Here is a 7,124-nt window from a genome sequence, read left to right as displayed (position 1 = left end):
GATACTGAGGTTGACTTTGGGGTACGTATTGAGGCTGGGGTTGATACCCTTGGGGTTGATACCCTTGAGGTTGCCCCCCAGTCACAAATGAAGTACCTTGAGGTTGCCCCCCAGGCATTAACGAAGGTTGCCCCCCAGGCGGTAATTGGCCACCTTGAGGTTGGTTAATGGGAGTTGAACCTGACATCATATAAACTTCACCTATACTCAATGGTACATTACCACTGTTTCCAACTAATAACCCATGATCAACAGGTTGAGGAGATGCTCCCGCAAAGGTACCAGAAAGTGACTGATACCCAGTAGGAACAGAAGGACCGCCATGTAAAAATGATTCAGGACTTTGCGAAAACACAGACGACTGACCAGACATATTAACAGGAGAATGAATTCCTCTGGGTGGAACCGGAGTACGAGGTGTAGAAAAACCTACTGAGTTGTCTAAAAAATTGGTTAATGCAAGGTACCAAGACTCACTTCTAGGAGGACTGTAAAAGATGGATTCACGCTCCCTTAGATCAAGGGTAATTAGATCTTCAGAATCAGAAACGCCTATTTCTTCCTCTGGAACAAGTTCTTCTATAGCAATTAATCCAACAGGAAGATTTTCGGTGATAATTCTTTCTATTCTTGGTGAATCAGGAACACTAGGAGTTGGAGTAACAGGTTCTGAAATTTCAGGTTCTTCGCCTGTTTCACTGGCAGATGAAAAACTACCAGCAAGCTCGGAAACTGTAACAGCTTCGGGATTGTAACCTGTTTCTAATCTTTGGTAATCTGGATGGACTACCAAAGAAGATTCTCCTTCTTCAGGTGAACCTACTCTACTGCCACTAGGAGGAGTTACAAGGACCTTTAAACCTTCTAAATAACTGGGGTCGTCTCGAGGAGGTGAACCCCTAAGTTCACGGGATCTTCTCAACAATTCGGCCACAGATACAACTTCAGGAGACTGGCCCGCAATACGACGGGACCTTCTCGGTAATTCCGCCACAATTAAAGATTTTAACTACAACACACGAAAACAAAGTAAAAAATTTCAAATCAAACCACCTAAAGTCTTCTAAAGAACCAATCAAATTTGAAGCACACGCCTAAATAATCTAGAGCGTCAAACCACACACAAACAGTAGTCTTCCGGACCAAAAGCGCTAGTTGGTGATTAGGCCCAACCTCGCAGGATTCAGTACAGAAATAGTGGGTGGAACAGTTACCCCGGCAACCTGCTTAATGAATAGACTGGACCAAGTTCCTCCACTTTAACCGTCTCGAAGTGAAGCGAACCCCCCAGAAAATCCAAGTGAGTATAACCGACGTCTGCTCCAGGTACAGTGGGACCTTCCCTCCACCGTCACCTTGGGTAGAATCCTAGATATTATGGCCACTAAGGTTACCAATCACAACAATTACACCTGGGGGAACAGTCTAAACTCCGACAGCACGCAAGGGCAGAGTAGCAAGCTCCAATCCCCTTACCGGCTCCTTGACAACAATCCAAGGTTTACCGATAAGTGACCCCTGGCTCCTCGACAATGGTTAATCCGAGGTTTACCGTTTGTAATACGTACTGCCTGGCGTCGTTCCCAACGAGGGAGGAATGATCCCCTCACTGGTTCGGACACGAGCTCGTGTTTCTCCTTTAAGAGGAGCTTTCCCAGAATGTAACTGAAACAATTGGATTTGTTCTACTCAAGATAGACTATCTGTTTGGTTTTGTAGTCTTGGAGAGTTAAGTACTCACCTACTCCAAGACCCTAGCCTAAGCTATGTTGGTGCTTCAGAGCCCTAGAAAAATAAAGATTACTAGATTGATTTTAATTTAAGCGTTACTTTTAAGGTTGTTTCTTAAGTCAAAAGGTGATGGAAGTGAAACTAGTGGTATGTTGACTCGACTCGAAACCACTACAAAATGCACCTAAAATGATTTATCCACTACTTTACTTTTTCGATGAATTGCTTAACTAAAAAGTTGAGAGAATGCAATCCTTATAAAAGCAACTTCTTAATTGAAGACAATCAAAGAAACAATTCGTTTTTCTTTTCCAAGCATAAAAACATAACTTCTCTTTACATGCACGAAAAAACTCTTTTCTTCTTTTGAAAACAAAAAGCTACTTGAAACAAGACTTTTAAGAAGATGTTTTTGTATTTTTCTTTTAATAAAGCAAATAAATCTAATATAACCAAAAATCAATCTTAAAAACTCTTAAAATCTATGAAAATGCACTCATAAGCAAACTAAAGGCAAATTTACTCTAAGCAATCTTAACGAGGCCAAAACTAACAATGATTATTTCTAAGGTGTTTTACTTGATCACAATCAAATCAAGGACTAGCTTATTGCAGAACCAAAAACTAGTCAAAACAAAATTCTAATCTTTTTGTCCTTTTTGAAAATGGAAATCAATACTTTAAAAACAAGCAATTCGAAATTTGACCCAAAACAACTCAAATGACAAGTTGCTCAAACAAGGAGACTTTACGGCAGGCTCAACTTCTAAGAAGGTTGACTAACCAGAGATATCTAAGGCTGGACAACTTTCTAAGCTCAAAGTCACTACAAAGCCTTACCAAAAATCAAACCCTAGGTCTAAACTTCGTTGAAAACCACTAAAACACTCAAAGCTCACAAAACAAGTTCAGGTGAGAATTCTTGACAGGGTACTAAAGGATCTGGGCGAAAACACTAAGAAAAACAAAATCTAAAAGTAATTTAAGGCAAAAATGGAATTTTCTTAACTTTTACAGGAAGACGCAGGCCAGCAGTTGTCACAGGTGCGACCCCGCACTGTGCAGTCGACAACAGCGCGTCCAAGGACGCACTGTGCAGCACACAGAGACTGCGTCTTTCTGGAAAAAGGAAGAAAAACTAAAGCCAACTAAAGCTACAGCTAAGCCACCCAAATACTAATTCTCACAGTCAAAAACCAGAAAATAAAAATGATTTTCTCAAAGCAAAGTTCATATAAAGGAAAAGACTCTCTCATTAATGGATTCCCCAGCGGAGTCGCCAATTTGTCACACGGAATCTGTCAAGGGTGCGGACACGACTGACCTTCCTAGAAGTCTAAGACATTCTAATGACAAACAAGACAAAATGGAGTGATCTTTCTCTAAATACACCTTTTACAACATGAAAACTACAAGTGTTTAGGCTTACCTTATTCCAAAACGCTGTTGTTGAAGTCCGTTCTTGACGATCCGGATGAGCTCCTCCTTCAAGTCAATTCCTGCAACCACAAACAATCAAACAATTACCAAGCACTTGCATTTCATATAATAAAACATATATTCAACATGCAGACCAAGGAACACATGAAATAACTCATTAACACAAGCTATTGAGAAAAATAAACCAGTTTGTATTAATAACGAAACAAAGAAACTCTTACAACCTGGCCTTGGTGTTGTGCAAATTCCTCCCAGGGTCCATCAAGGGTTTTCCTCTACTTTGACAAAGCTCACCCTCTCCCAAGTAGAATCAAGTGAAGACAATCTCTCCTCACAAAGGCTCTAATGGAAGACCTAAATCCTGCAGCATTTACCCAAAGAAAATGTATAGCTCCAACCTCCTCTCCTTCTGGCTCAATGCCTTCATTTATAGTGCTGTAAAGAGGTTATTCAGGTCCACTATCAATGGGATCATCCCCCTCTATGGGTGGGATAGCTCCCTTATTGATGGGATAAGTTCCCCCTTAATAGAGATACATGAACCAACTGGAGGCGCATCCATTTCATCAAACCGACCTCTAAAATGTTCTAGAAGTAACCACAAGTAACTTTTTCAAGATAAAACTCGCGCATTTTGCCTTTTACAGAGGGACGCACCTGTCCTTTAACATACAGAGCGTCTATGGACGCGGATTTTGTGAACATGGTCAGCGTCCCCGCAGGTAAGGCTAGAGAGAACCTGCGACCCCAGAGATAAACATGATTTTTACAAGACTTTCTCTCTTCTTTGAGTTTGAGATGGATAACAGAGGCATGAGACTTGCCTAAGAGGGTAGCATGACTTGTTGATTGGAGCCATACTAACTGTAAGTAGTCAAGGTGACATTTTTTAGTGTAACATCACTGGTGGATAACCTTCAAGCCTAAGTGTCTTTGTATGGTTTTCCAACTAGGATATTGCATGTCCCTCTAGTTTCAATTAGAAAAATGAATATTTTTTTCTCTTTGTCTATATTATGGACATTGAAATATAGTTTTAAATATAGAAACTAATTATTCAACTCAAAAACATCAACCTTAGCTTGGTATGGTTTGATGTCCACTTTCCATTCCATTTTAAATAAAGTTTGTGGAGTGATGCCACTGGAACTTGGTTTCTACTTTTTGGGCTCTTTTTTCAACTTTGTTTTTGGGTCTTCACTATGTCTCAATTTCTCATCCAATCTAACTTTAACCAACCTCCCTAAAAATTCCAAACTTGTTTGCTAGAACATACATGGGGAGAGCCATGTTGTGAAAGATATCATTAACTTCCTCTTTCAACCTTGCAAATATATCTTTTGTTTCATCCTAGGAGTTTTATGACTAGACCCATCCACCATGGCTAGGGCTCTATAATTCCATTCTCAAGCCAATGCCTAGATCCTACGACTTCCCGTAAATGTCCCAAAGAAATATGCTCTAATACCAATATGGTTTATAAATTGCCTTGTATTTTCTACTATAAAAAATTGTTTGACGCAAGGTTACCCCTACTTTACCCACAGTATGCATATTCCTATGCATAAACCATTTTTCCCCCAGGAATTTACATGACCTTCCAGTCAAAGGTTCATTGTAAATAACAATGGGTTAAGGCCCCCTTGATTAAAACTCACATGGAAACCTCTATTAAGCCGACCATAGTCTATCCCTTCAAATCCTTTCAACTATCAGAACTTAATCAATCCAAAACCTTTATTAATCCTTATGCCTGCACATATAACCAAACCCCTCTCTTTACTCTTTGGTTATATTGGACTTACCATATAGACCCTCTATCAGTGCTTTAATCCATTTATAAAAGAATACACATAAAACATATGTGAACTCACCTTTTCCGCCTTAATACAGACTTTGCACACTTCCTGAGGCTCCCTTCTACAGTCTTCCATGCCTCACTACATATCACCCCTTCTGCATCCGATATGCGACTATCGGAAGTGTTTAAATATGCTCTTAGGCCTTTAAAATCCGGGACACAACACTTTATCGCAATACAAGAAATACACAGGAAAACCCGCTCCAAGCCATTAAGCCGGATCTCAAATATTATATAACCTACCCTATAAATATCGTCGGGTCTGTCTCCATCTCAAACCTTCCGCTGCGCTACTCCTCCTCCGATCTCCGATCTCTGATTGGCTTCATCGGCTTATCGGTGATATCGCAATATCACTATCGGCACATCGCCATTCCACTGCTCGTTGTTATTTGACTTTTCCGAAATGCGATCGCCGATCAAATCTTGACCGTCGATCTGGATCCTGATCTGACGGTTGTTGATTCAACCGATCAACAAACTTGCTCGACAGATCCTCCGTCGTTGATCTACACTTCATGGATCCAACGGTCCACGATGATTTTGGGTGGACAAGTAGCACAGAGAATAACTGCCTGAAAAAGTAGTTTTCTCTCTCCACCTGAGTGCTACATGTCAACCAATAAGTGGGATTGGGTGAACTCCTCTAAATACCACTTACCACTTTTGCTCCACCTAATATACCACTTTTGTGTATAAATCTGCCGATGTGATATTCCTCTGTCTCCTTTGTGATTAGATCCTATTCGTTGATCTGTTAGATCCAACGGTTGTTGTTCAACGATACTTCATTCTTTCGTCTACCTCTTTACTTTGGTTTTTCGTCGTTTCTTCAATGTTTACCATGGTTCTTGGGTTTTCTTTGGGTTCTGGTCCTTCGGTTGTTTCACTATGCACTCCCTCCTGAGCTTGACTTTGATCCTTCTAATGGATTCAACGATCCATCAAGATCCTCTTCATCATGTTTCTCTCTGTGTATTTTCCGGACTCCGCCTGCAACTTTGTTATGCAGAATACACTAACTCACTCATCACTCCCCATTGATACTTAACAACACACTTATACAAATGGAAATTGAATCTCTGTACATATATATATATCAACAAACAATTACATAATGAGACTCTTTGTCTCTCCTCGGCCTGATCTTCTAATTAATGGCCTCTGATCATCATCTGCCCGTAGGCTTACAAACACAACTAAATATCTAACTCTCTCTCTCTTTCTAACCTCTATAACCTTTGATCATGCCTTTTAGGCTTACATTTATACAAAGGGATTCTAAAACCAATTCCTAGTTTAGATCCATAATATTCTCAACAAAATCCTAAAATATCTTTCTCATCCATAAGGATTCTCTCAAATCCACAAAATCATGAACTAATTCCTAATCTATATTTTACAATCAATTCTCAAATCCCTCAGTTCTCTCAACTATCCTAAATCTCTCATATTCTCCTGAATTTGAGAATATTTACAAATATGCCTCACTATATTCAATTAAATCCTATTCTGGCTTCTCTTATTAAAATCACTCAAAACTCCTAATAATTACATTAATTCAATACTTAGGAAACCAACTTCTTTGAAACACAAGACCCCCTATGTCTACTAAAATACAATGATTTTTTCGTGAGTTGAATACTCCTGCAATAGACTCCCCAAGTAAGAAAATTTATGACCTCCTGGTCATAAGTCTAGATAATTTATTCCTCCTGGATCCTAGACTTTATTTTGTAACCTGTCTTTGCTTGTCCATTGTTCTATTGTTGCTATTGTCTGTTGTTGTTCTCCAGGTCTCCATACCTTATGCTGCAATACTCCACTTGCCCTGCTTTCATAGTTTGCTATTGTCTTCCTCTTGTTGTTACTCCTTTCCTTTCTTGTTGTTGTCTTCTTCTGAGACACTTTCATCATTAACCTTCTTATCAGTTCAATTTCTCTGTCCAGTATATCCTCAGTTTGTTGACTGTTTCCATCTCTTGATTGATGAACTCTCCTTTTTTCTTGTTCTTCACTTATTCTGATCGCTTCCTTTTCATCCTTACCTTCTTCTTTACTGTTATTTTGCACCTTTTCAGCTGCTGCTATA

The sequence above is a fragment of the Pinus tabuliformis genome, chromosome 9 (assembly GCF_031772625.1).
Source record: "Pinus tabuliformis cultivar Carrire ecotype Pingquan chromosome 9, CPIR1, whole genome shotgun sequence".
NCBI classification, from domain to species: domain Eukaryota; kingdom Viridiplantae; phylum Streptophyta; class Pinopsida; order Pinales; family Pinaceae; genus Pinus; species Pinus tabuliformis.
This window is presented reverse-complemented; position numbering follows the sequence as displayed.